The sequence below is a fragment of the Bubalus bubalis genome, chromosome 8, assembly GCF_019923935.1.
Source record: "Bubalus bubalis isolate 160015118507 breed Murrah chromosome 8, NDDB_SH_1, whole genome shotgun sequence".
NCBI classification, from domain to species: domain Eukaryota; kingdom Metazoa; phylum Chordata; class Mammalia; order Artiodactyla; family Bovidae; genus Bubalus; species Bubalus bubalis.
The window spans coordinates 92979324-92991856 of record NC_059164.1 but is presented as its reverse complement, the minus strand read 5'-3'; the positions used below and the strand labels follow the sequence as shown (position 1 = coordinate 92991856).

Genomic DNA, 12533 nt, shown 5'->3' with positions numbered 1-12533 from the left:
ATGATAAAGTCTTTCTCCTAGAAGTTTCTAATTTTCAAAGTAGAAGGGAAAAGAATCAACAAATCAGACTTTTTTCCTTCCAGCATATACTTCCATAGGCTTTACACTATACTTCGATGAAAAATGACTAGACAACTTTAGATATTAATTGTGATAACTAAGGAATAAACAAAAAGGACAAACAAACCAGCTTCCAGAAAGACTAAAGCAGAACTAACAGGAGTAGGCAAGAAAATTGGGTTATATTACTAACTTTTCTAAAGAGAATCCACTGCACAAAATCTTTAAGAAAGGTGAGAAAAAGCCAGTATTATTTACATGAAAATAGAATTATATACATCACATACTTATTTGAGACAGAGCATGGATTAGACTACACAGCATTTTATAAACACGGATATTTATATTTTACGTACATAAAATCTTTTGAACCTTCCACAGATAATGCTTTTTTAAAAAAATAAGCATTTTTAACACTTCTGTATTAAATGATTGCTGCTACTAATATCAACTTATTCTCAATGGGAATATAACAACTTAGAAGGTCTCAGGACAAAACAAAAGACTAGCAACATTGACACAAACCAGAAACTATCCTATAAATAGGAATCCTGGCTCAGGAACTGTGAGGACAGAGTGGAGAAAAAGCAAGTTAATATGTGAATGAAATTGAGGTTAACCCAGGATTTAGCTTTCATTCTTCATTAAGTAAGCTTTCACAGGCAAGCCCTTCCATGCTTACTCCAAGTTACCCTTAATTCAGCAAAACCATACAGAGCATGAAACAGGCAGTAAGCATTCCTGGACAAATTTGTATTTCGACAGAAACTTTCAATGTCTTTCATATTTCATTGAAATGGATTTAATAACTGTTCCATTAAGAATGTTCCAAGGCAAAAACCAACAAATCAAACATCCTTAGACATTTCTGGTTCAAGACAGTATACAGAGTACTATTTCATATTATCATACAGTACATACAAGCACAGTGTGAGTGCACGTGCCAACATACATGTATACTTGGAAAATATCTAAAACTGTATAATTAAAAACACTGTTAAATATCTATGTAAACAATTGTAAACTGTTTATTTACAATTATTTTAAAATTTTTTCTCTTCGCTACAATGAACATATTTACACACTTTTTACAAGAAAAAAATATATTTATTAACACATCGTAACACAACTCAGAAATAATTTTAGAAGGAACTTTTTATTTAGTAAGAGACTTTACCATTTCTGTACTCTTCATTTTTCAAATGGGGAAATAGGCCTAGTGAGAAGAATTGACTTGTGCGCTCAAAATCTGTTAGCGACTCCCTACGGCCATAATTATATTATGGCCATAATCATACTTTTAATTTTTTCTAATTATAAAAATGAATGCATTTTCATTGTGAGCATATATGCTCATAAACCAAAGATAACCACTGATTTGGCTGCTTCATTTCTTTTCTAAAAGTTTTCATTACAAAAATTATACATTTTCAATGTAGAGAAACTTTCAAAATAGATTAAAAATTAAGGAAGACAAAAATGTTAACAATCAATCACATAATTGGTGACACTGGAATTATTTCTTCAAATTTAGTTTCTAAATTCAGTTTAGGGTCAAAAGACCTTAAGGTAGCTCAGATGGTAAAGCACCTGCCTGCAATGCAGGAGACCCAGGTTTAATCCCTGGGTCGGGAAGATCCCATGGAGAAGGAAATGGCAACCCCGCTCCGGTATTCTTGCCCGGAGAATTTCATGGACAGAGGAACATGTCAGGCTACAGTCCACGGGGTCGCAGAGAGCTGGACATGACTGAGGGAGTAACACACACATGATGGTGTTTGTATGGAGCAAACTGACGCTTTCATTTGTGATTATCATGTGAAAGATCTACTACTGAAAATTTTATTTAACAGTTGTTTAATGAGACAAAGGGCTTCCCTGATAGTTCAGTTGGTAAAGAATCCACCTGCAATGCAGGAGACCCCAGCTCAATTCCTGGGTCGGGAAGATCTGCTAGAGAAGGGATAGGGTACCCACTCCAGTATTCTTGGGCTTCCCTGGTGCCTCAGCTGGTAAAGAATCCACCTGCAATGTGGGAGACCTGGGTCTGATCCCTGGGTTGGGAAGATCCCCTGAAGAAGGGAAAGGCTACTCATTCCAGTATTCTGACCTGGAGAATTCCATGGACTACGGGACAAAGAGTCGGACACAACTTGAGCGACTTTCACTTTCAAACATAATCCACAAACACAAGCCCAACTGCAAGCTGCATAACACAAATTTTCTTAAGATTATCCAACATGTTTATTCATGTAATTCTTACATTTACCAATATTTTTACAGGGTATCCTATACAACTGCCAACTGGCATTAATTACAGAAAAAAACATGAATTATAAGCAAATATATTTACAAAAACAAGCAAATCAAGCTCACAAATTACTGAACCATCATTAGCAAGACAATTTTTACCTGATTCTTTTAAAATGTTTACCTTCTACATATTTTATAATGCACATAAATATATTAGTACAATAACAGGAATACCATCTATAAATAAATGTTTTTCAGAATGTGCGCTCAAAACTTACTTGTAAGGGTGACAACAAAAGTTAGAGATCACTGACTAGAATCCAGGGCCTAGCTGACAAAATTGCCTCCTAATCTCATTAGGATCCAAAGATTAGAAGAAGAAAGTAAAAATGATCAATTATCTAAAATTCAGAATGAAATATTTTGGGAGTCAAGTAAAGTTCTAGTATGAAACATTATTAAATAATCTGCTTAAATTTCTGCATTTTATCAATGATTTAAGAAACATGGACACTAGCAATTTGTTACCATTGTATCTTAGATCTTAAAACATTCCTAAATTGTCATATTTTATACAGACTCTATAAAGCAAGCCAATGGTATTTTCATTTCACAGTCAGAAGAATTAAGCAAGGAGAGAATACATGATTTGTCCCAGATCACCAGATTGATACGTGTACATTGTAGAAGTTTTCTATGGACTTCCTGGTGGCTCAGATAGTAAAGAATATATCTATATGTGTACTGTAGAAGTTTTCTAAAGTGCACATAAGCAACCTTACAAATGAATTTGACTCTGCTGTACGCCTGAGACTAACACAACGTTACAGATCAACTACCCTAGTGTGAAATAGAAATTAAAATTAAAAAGTGAGTTTGATTGTAACCTAATGAACTATTCAGCTTTCTTTCAAAACTCACTTTCTCTTTAAAACAATAGTAATCTGATCCTCCCACAAAACCTATTGTATAGAGTGCATGAATAGTCATATACAGTACAAGTATAAATTCTGGAATATAAAAAAAGCAAGGAATTCGGATGACTTGGCAAAATTCTAAAGCTGGTTAAGCTTTGCTTTGGCATTCCTCCCACCTTCCTTCTGGCGCTCCTACTCTTCTCTCCGAAAGGTACCTTCCATCTTCCCAAGTTCTTCACCCCAAACACCTACTCAAAATTTCTTTCCCTTGCTTGATCTAGCCCAGTCAGGATAACTGATTTCAGCCAACTAACATAGCCAACATTTACATTACCAAGGGCCAAAACGGCCCTTAACTTTTCTGTGTCAAGAACCCCTTGAGAATCTTATAAAAGGACCCTCTTCGCAGAAAAATCACACAGGCCCACACAGTATTTTTCAAACAATTTCAAGACCCAGAATCTCATAGCCAAAATATATCCATGAACCCCAGAATTATAAAACCCAAGTTAAAAACCCCTGTCTGTATCATATAAATATAAAACCTCGAAACCCTTCAAAAGGAATTTGTGTTTTAAGAGATGATAAGCTCAAATATGCTACACTATATATACTCAAATACATAAACTCTAATTGTTAAAATTTAAGTCATCTCCCAAAGTTTTTAATGCTGTAATTCTCCTGAATAGCAGGACCTATTTCTAAACACTTGTCATCCATTAATATTAACTTGTGTTTTAAGGCTCTACCTCTATATTCAATAAGACTCTGTAAATCTGTTTAATTATCATGATTCATGACAAAATAATACATACATACATACACATAAACATATCCTGATAAAATCCAGTTTTTGCCTCAAGGAGCTCTGCAGGATTCCCCACATTGCTATACCCTGTTAAAATTCCCTTAATCCCTATCCTCAGTTTCTTCAACACTATACCGTTTACCTTCTCTCTTCAGGCTTTGGTTTTCAACTTCCCTTACAGGCCTCTGTTCTTCCACTTGACCTTTATATAGATGCTACCCAGGGCTGCCCTCAGTTCCTTCCTCACTCTTGATATTATACTCTTTGGCAGTTTTTACATCACATTATGCCCACAAATACAAAGATCCTAACAGACCCCTTCCTCCCCATTTTCCCTTGATCTAAAGTCCAAATCGTTAGGTACCTAACTTTACCTATTCAGCATTATATACCCCCTAGCATCATACATCATATCCTATTTACCTTCCTCCTCAAGCTCTGTTCTCCCTATACATTCCTTACTTTATTAAAGGCATCATCATTATCCATTAACCAACTATAATCTTTAACTCCGTGTTCTTCCTAATCAGGCCACAATCTCACCAGCTTCATTTCCCAGTACTTCCCCAAGTACAGCAAAATCTACTTGGTGTTTCTCAAATCGGACTATCAATGCCCTTCCTCTAGACTCTTCTTTCTCATCAGTAAAGCAGCTACTCATCCTTCAAAGTCCTAATGGGTTGGCCAGGAAGTTCATTCAGGTCTTTAAGATGGTATAGAGAAGCCCAAACCAACTTTTTGGCTAACCCAATACTTAAAACACCCACTACATGAAAAGTCTTCCCTAACCTCGCTTAATCTCCCTGCGTCACTCATCCCTTCCCCCAGAATTCCATCCCTTCTTCTATAATCCCACACCACTCTTTCTTCATTTTAGTGCTCAATAAGTTGTATTATAGTTAGTTGAACCCTTATCTTTCTTCCCTATAGACAAAGCCCATGATTTATTTGTTCCTCTTGCATCTAGAACATGTCCGGAATATAGTATATAGTTAAATGCTACCTAGTGAATGAATGGCAAAACTCCAGAGTGAGGACACACTTAAGGTTATTTCCCAGTGGAAAGAATGCCTCATTCTCTTTTGAACATAAATCAAATTAAGTCCCCTAGTCCCTAGCCACCAGTCAATCCTAAAGAAAATCAGTCCTGAATATTCATTGGAAGGACTGATGCTAAAGCTGAAACTCCAATACTTTGGCCACCTGATGTGAAGAGCTGACTCATTAGAAGACCCTGATGCTGGGAAAGATTGAAAGTGGAAGGAGGAGGGGAAGACAGAGGATGAGATGGTTGGATGGCAAACCAATGCGATGGACATGAGTTTGAGTAGGCTCCAGGAGTTGGTGATGGACACAGAAGCCTGGCATGCCGCAGTCCATGGGGTCACAAAGAGTCGGACATGACTGAGCGACTGAACTGAGTCCTTAGCTCTCCACTTCAAGTCCACCGCTTAGTTTTTAAGCAATATTTCATGGGGATATGTCTTCATTTCCTCTTGTCTTTTGTAGATTTAGCTGTCAGCCTAACCACATTAACATTCAGTGGCAGCAATGAAACAGACTCTCCAAGTTCTAAAAAGCTAAGACTTTACAATTACCAACAGTAAATATAATCTCTTTTAAAAAATGGTCTTAACATTTAAGCACACAAAGTTCATTCTTCATGATTCTGAAAAAGGCTTGGCATAGTTTATCCAACAGGCACCATTGAAAAGTTCTGATGAAAATTTCCACTTAAACTGTCAGCCAAACTTTTCACATTTGTAACCACAGAGATCAGCATACATGAACAAATGTGAATACTATACTGATATACTTTACTATCCGAACTACCAGGGAAGCCTGATATACTAAATAATACACTGCAAACAGCAGACACCAAATCATGTATATCATCAAAATGACCCAAACAGAAGTAGCTCTTTTAGCTTCTTTTAAAAATATATCTCCAAAATTTCAGTGATCATCCAATGAATAAAACCAGATTACCAGTTTCATCTACCTTTTCCCCCCTCCGCCCTACCCTCTCTCCCCAACACACACACACACTCCTCCCTTACTACGCATGGCTTCCTCAGAAATTATCTAATGGCTCAGAAACAGTTTGATAAGGAAGGTTATCAAGTTGGAATTCTGGAGAAGATTCCTTATGGTCGGTTTATTTTCTAAGTGACTGCTGTTGATGATAAAGTACAGACTGACCTCAAAGGATCACAATGTAGTAGCCTGCCTTCAATGCCCCCTGGTTTTGTTTTACCTTTTTTATGGGGGAGGGGCAGTCTTTTAAAAATATACTAGAATATCTTTATGAAGCTGTATTTCTGACTTTTCTTCAGTTCATATAAATGTTCACATTTTAGGACTAAAGAGCACGTGATGAAACATTTTTGAAGGGTCAGTAATTAAACCGCTCTGAGCAGGATTGAAACATTTTAGCTTAATTATGAACCACACTGCAGGGGGCGGAAAAAAAAAAAAAAATATATATATATATACACACACACACACACACACACACACTCTCCAAGTGAAGTTGCTCAGTTGTGTCTGACTCTTTGCGACCGCATGGACTGTAGCCCAACAGGCTCCTCTGTCCATGGGATTCTCCAGGCAAGAATACTGGAGTGGGTTGCCATTTCCTTCTCCAGGGGATCCTCCCGACCCAGGGATTGAACCCAGGTCTCCCACATTGCAGGCAGACGCTTTAACCTCTGAGCTACCAGGGAAGCCCGTATATATACTCCAAGGTATATATAATCCACTTAGCAATCATAAATTCTGTTCATTGTTTAAGTTTTCTCCATATTACATCAAAATAACTTCAGACAAAGCATTCTTGTTGCTCCAGGATTAAAAGTTTCCAATAGCTCAATGTGGTTATAATCATCTGGAAACACCTGAAATTGATTTGTTTCACCTCCTTTACTCTTTCTCTTCCAGCCTGACCTCCTTAGTAAAATAGATAAGATAAAAGTACTACCTGAAAAGCCAAGAAAGTAGATAATCCACCAGGGAGTTAATAAGGAAGAAACTATATGATACATAATGCTCAAAAGTTAACATGTATCCAGAGCCTAAAAAAATACTGATTGGACTTGGTCTAAATAAAATGTTTCTAAAATAAACTTAACAAGTGGGTTTCTTTTCCATTGCTGTTTACTAAGTATTCATGAAAAATTATATCTGGGTTAGCTCAGGCTGAAAACACTGGCTTCAGCTCTCAAGGAAAACAAGAAAGAGCACAGAGAAAATGTACTTCAGTATAAAGCATTTTCTGAAATGTTTTTTATAAAACCAAAGATTGCTATTCTTCAGTAAGAATGATTTTCCAAATACTATATATATATACACACACACACAAACATATTAATAAACATCACACTTAGTCACATATAAACATCTAAATTCAAATATTGAATTTCCTGAATTACAGTCCTACAGAGAGTACGCGGAAACTCTTGAGATTAGACACTTCTGTGACTCAACAACCCAAAGAGCTCCCCCTCTACCTTCCACCTTTACAGAGGGGCACTGAGTGGATGAAAGAGCCCACTGCAACATGAAGGACTGCGCTTGCCTAAAGATATCAGACAGAAGCTGAATGTATGCAATAACTTCCGGTTCTCCAGAGACTGGGGGTGTGCTTCTAAAGGCTGACAGTTTAGTCCTTCCAGAAACCAAGATGCCTGTTCAAATACTTGTGGAAAAAAATTTAATTTCAATCATTATGTTCCTCATATTATTATCATTCCCCAACTAACACTGATTGAATGCCTTATTACATATAAGGAAAGAGGTATAAAAAATTTAACCCCAGACTACAAGGAGCTTAATTTCCCTTAAAAGTCACCCACTTCCTATCATTTCACATAAAATACTTCTTGAAGAAAGTCTGCCTGAACCTATGATGCAATGCAAACTCATATCCTAGGAAGTTGGTCTTCAGCTACCTAACAAAATTAGAGATGGATACATTAACTGCGATTTAATGTAAAAAAAAAAAAACAACCTACAATTTTGGGTTCCATTGGAATACACAAGAATTGGGAAGGAAACCTGAAATTCCTTTTCCTTTAATTCCCTCTACAACTAGACAAGGGCCCTCATTATCTCCTACACTTAAGAGATATTTCCCTAAATCCAGGAGCTGAATTTGCTTAAAACATGGTTAAGAAAACTCCTGGCTTGGGAATTAGAAATCTTTTCCCCTAAATGAGAATATGATTACAACTTCCAAGCAAAAAATCATTTTCTTCATGTATGCTGAGTCTGATGGGGGGAGGAGGAAAGCGTTCACTGAAATCAAAGGATTTCAAATAACGATGAACCAAAAGAGAGTAAACAGTAATTCTTATCCTGATGGACCCCGTTGAAAGGCACATCTAACTCCTAGCCGAATGTGGGAAAAAGGTCCTGCAAAAAAATTCTGCATGCAGTTTTGGACCCAAGTTAAGGTTAAGTATACTACATTACATTTGATAACTGCATGTTTGCTTCAGCGCTCATAAAATATGGAAATCTCACTTGGATGCACAGATAAGGGTTAGTCATATTTTCACTATGAAATAACACATCAAGAACTTTCAAACACAATTCTAGGGAGTCAGGCTACTACTGACTTATGGGAAGAAAAAAATCCTAGCATCTCCCAGCCCTCGTCCCCACCTCCCTTGAGTGAGGAACAATCCAGTAACTTACTGTTCAAGGCCAAAGGAAAAGGAATTTTTTTTAAAACTGGGGGAAGGTGAAATGGGGAAAGGATCACTGTGACAGCAGATGATATCCTGCAACAAAAGGTGTGAGATGTGCATACCCATTCTCTTGCAGAGCACTGTCCGAGCTGAGAGTCTCACTCACACTACCTTTCACGGTAACAGTTTCCAATGCCCTGTTTCTACACACTTAAGAAAATGTGAATTTTACTCTGACCACAGAAAGAGTTAAGCACAACTGACATCAGCTCTAAAACAAGCAATTAATATATTCTAATCTAATGCTTAAAAAGGGATGGAGACCAGGCAACCGCTGACAACTGGCTGGACCAGTTATCATTTGAAGCCTTAAAAATATTAAAATTTTTTAACAACTTCAAGTTTTGATGGGCACAGTCAGATGAACCGTCGAAAGTTTAGAACCAACAGCAACGGCACAACAGGTGAGAGAGGAGGTGGACATCATGGCCCAGTTAAGTGGCTAACATGCAAGGGCAAACCCTTGAGTTCCCCGAAAGGCTGGGGTTGCGGGATAATACCCACGCACAAGGCCATCCAGAGCTCCTGTCTTCCCAGTGTCAAAGGTTTGGTCCCTTCCTGGGTCGCGCCACTCCCCCTATCCCTCCCCCTGGGGACCAACACCCCAAGCACAGAAAGAACCCAGGCCCCTCCACCCGCAGCATCTTAGCTAGGGAAGAAAACACAATGTCGCTCCTTATTTCTGCGTACAAAAGGACTCCGCGCCCTCCTCCTTGAACTGCCGCCGCTGCCGCCTCCTAACTTGCAAGAAGGTGGGCAAAGCGCCATATTCCAGCGTCCCCCAGTCTACCTGGGTAACAAGCCCACGCCACCCCGGCGGGAGGGAAGCTTCGGAGGTTGCCCGAAGAGCCAGCCTCCTCTCCCGCAGGAGACAGCGGCTCCCGCGCCCCGGCCCAGCCCGCCGCGCCGCCCGCGGACCAGAGCCGGGAAGGGCCGAGGAGGCAAGCTGGGAGCCGCCGCTCCGGTCCCGCGCAGCCCGCCCACCTCCCGCTCCCAGGCCAGCGCGCTCTCCCGGGCCACCAGCTCCCGAACCCACGGGAAGGCAGGGCCGGGGCCCCGGGTTCCACGACGGAGACGAGGCCGCGGCCCCAAGAGCCTTAAGCGGCAGGGCAGGCCGGAACCCTGGGGCTCTCGGGAGGGCAGCGCCTCCCTCCCGAGCCCGCCAGGACGCCTGGGGCCTAGTGCGGCCTGCGCATCCTCGGGGTGGCGGTTTGACTGGGCCGGGCCGGGGCCCCCCGCCCGAGGCGGGCCGAATCCGGCGGGGGCCCAGGCCTGGAGCCGGGGGCGGCAGGGTGCTGGCTGCGGGGCGGGCCGGCCGGCCGGCGGGCGGGCGGCGTGTTGCGGCTGCGCCGGGGCTGAAATAGCTGGAGATTGCGCGGTAGGGCACTCACCTCAGAGCGGCTGCGCTACCGTGGGCCTGCGCCGTGGAGACTGCGACCGCGCCGGCTCCTCGCAGCCTCCTGCCACCAGCGGCAATGGCGAGCGCTGCCGCCTAAGCCGCCGCCGCCGCCGCCGAGGAGGGGGAGGGGAGGGAGAGGAGGCACGCACGCGACGCACGGGCTCGGCTTCCCCGCCCGGCCGCCGCCATGATGGGGAGGTCGGCGCTACTTCGGCGGGGCATCCCGAAGGGGGCTTGGGCTCGGGCCTCCGCAGCCCCCGAGTCTCCCTGCGTTCACATTTCCCTTCAGAGTTTTGGATCGGGCCGGAATCGCAGAGGCAACAGTAGTAAAGTCAAATGTGGACGCCCCGGGAAAGTAAGGCAGGCAACCCAAGATGGTTGCTAATCCGTAAATAGTCACATTTTTCGCCCCCCGAGTCCCGGGAATTAGGACCTCCCGAGTGTGCCTCGATCACCGGCATGGGGCTTCCCCCGCCTTTTCCTCCCCGCTGCCTTGCCCGTCGCATCCTCACCCTGCCTTTGGAATGACTTTTGCTTCTCTATTCAAACCCTGCCGAACTATTTAAAAGCTAAAGTTTTTGTACCAAGCAATCTATAAATGTTTTCGCCCATTCATACGTTTGGCAAACATTTCTAGAGGGCCTGTTCGTTGCCAAATATTTTTCTGGGCGCCCTGAAGATGTATGTACTTGTTAGGATAAAGGAAGTCCTCACTGTTAGGAACATAATCGATGAGTGGAGGCAGTCAGAAGCAATAGGGACCCCTCCCCAAGCAAGTAGAGAGAGAGAGAAGAGTAGAAAAACTAATGTTAGGGACACCGGAGAGTGCTCTTTGTTTTTTAAATTGTGGTCTGGAGACTACCTGCATCGGGGTCATTCAGGCTAATTATTTAAATTCTGGGGTCCAAATGGTTTCTCCAGAATCTTAGCTTCTTAGCCCAGGAACCCACATTTCTAACACCCCTCTCCATTCCTCCCCCACCCGTAAATACACATGGTTGTCAAGCACCATAGTTTAAGAACCAGTTGTTTTAGGGACTTAATAAACATCCCAAAGGGTATCAGGAAACAGTTTCACAAAATCCGGATACTTTTAATTTTCAGCAAGATGCCATTAATCTCAAAATGCAAGGGTAACTAAAAACGAAATGTCTTTTTTATCCAGCATTTCTAATAGAGTGTCGCCACCTACCACCTAGGTCTTCAAGCCAGAAACCTAGGAAAGATCCATTACTCCTTTCTCCCTCAAATGCCATTATCCAGTTAGATCTTTTGAAACAGTTGTTCCATGTCATTTTTTCCTTGGTCCAGGTGACTCGCATCTCTCATCAAGATACTGCAATAGATCCTTCATGGTCTCCCTGTTGCAGGAATTGCCATTCTCCACCCTCCAGTTTGAATGGTCTTTCAAAAAAGTAAATCATGTCATTTCTCGACTTAACAGACTTAATAAGATCCCATTACACATAAGTTAGTTTAAAACTCTTTGAGGTGCCCTCAGGGCCCTTAGTTTCTGCTTTAGCCTAGCCGCTCCATTCTTTCTGGAGCTATTAGTAATTGCCCTTCTCAGTAGCATACTGGACATCTTGGGACCTGGGGGGTTATCTTCCGGTGTCATACCTTTTTGCCTTTTCATACTGTTCATGGGTTCTCAGCAAGAATACTGGAGTGGTTTGCCTCTTCGCCATGACAAGGATGTGACCCCGAGCTGCCATCTCTAACCTCATCTGCCACAGACTTCTCCCTCAGACTACAACCAAACTGGGAAGCTCTCTGGTCATAGGACAGAGGAAGTTCTCCCGTCTCTCAACATTGCAAGGACTGCTATCTGCATAGAGCTGCTCTCTCTTCTATGTATCTGCTTAAACCTGCCCCTGAATAATTCCTAGTACCTCTTTAAGGTCTCCTCCAGGAAACATTCCCTCCTTTCCTCCTTCCATCATCACACCTGGTATTTAACACCTATGTTTACTGAGCCTTATTTTACATTCCTTATACACATTACCTCCTTTCTTACTTCTCAAGTGGAGTCTATGAGGTAGATACCAGTATTATTATTATCTCATTTTGGTGATGGAGAAGCAAAATTAGCAAGAGATGGCTTGCTCAAACCCAGAGAGTAAAAGATGGAGCCAGGTCTGAAAGCCATCAGCCTGACCTCAGTCTTGTGCTCTTAACCATTACCAGCTTTTTTCAGACTGTAGATTGAGAGCCACTAAAATTAACTTAGTGAGTCATGACCAACATTCCATAAAAGAAATAGAAAATATCAGAGGGCATCAAACCCAGTCAGACTCTTATTCTATGAAACTCATTTCAGGTGTATAAATGTATGTACATATGTG

The 12533-nt window shown here is 41.6% G+C and overlaps 1 protein-coding gene across 2 annotated transcripts in view; it reads right to left on the bottom strand.

The window, feature by feature from the left end:
• The window catches only part of NRF1 (nuclear respiratory factor 1), a 131175-nt gene extending 120857 nt beyond the window's left edge, over nucleotides 1-10318 (bottom strand). Inside the window, exon 1 of one of the 2 annotated variants that reach the window (XM_006043402.3) lies at nucleotides 10181-10318. The gene's annotated coding sequence lies outside the window, so the exon portion shown is untranslated. The remainder of the gene's footprint in view (nucleotides 1-10180) is intronic. The other variant, XM_006043401.3, reaches the window with a different exon arrangement.
• Between the last annotated feature and the right edge of the window lie 2215 nt (nucleotides 10319-12533).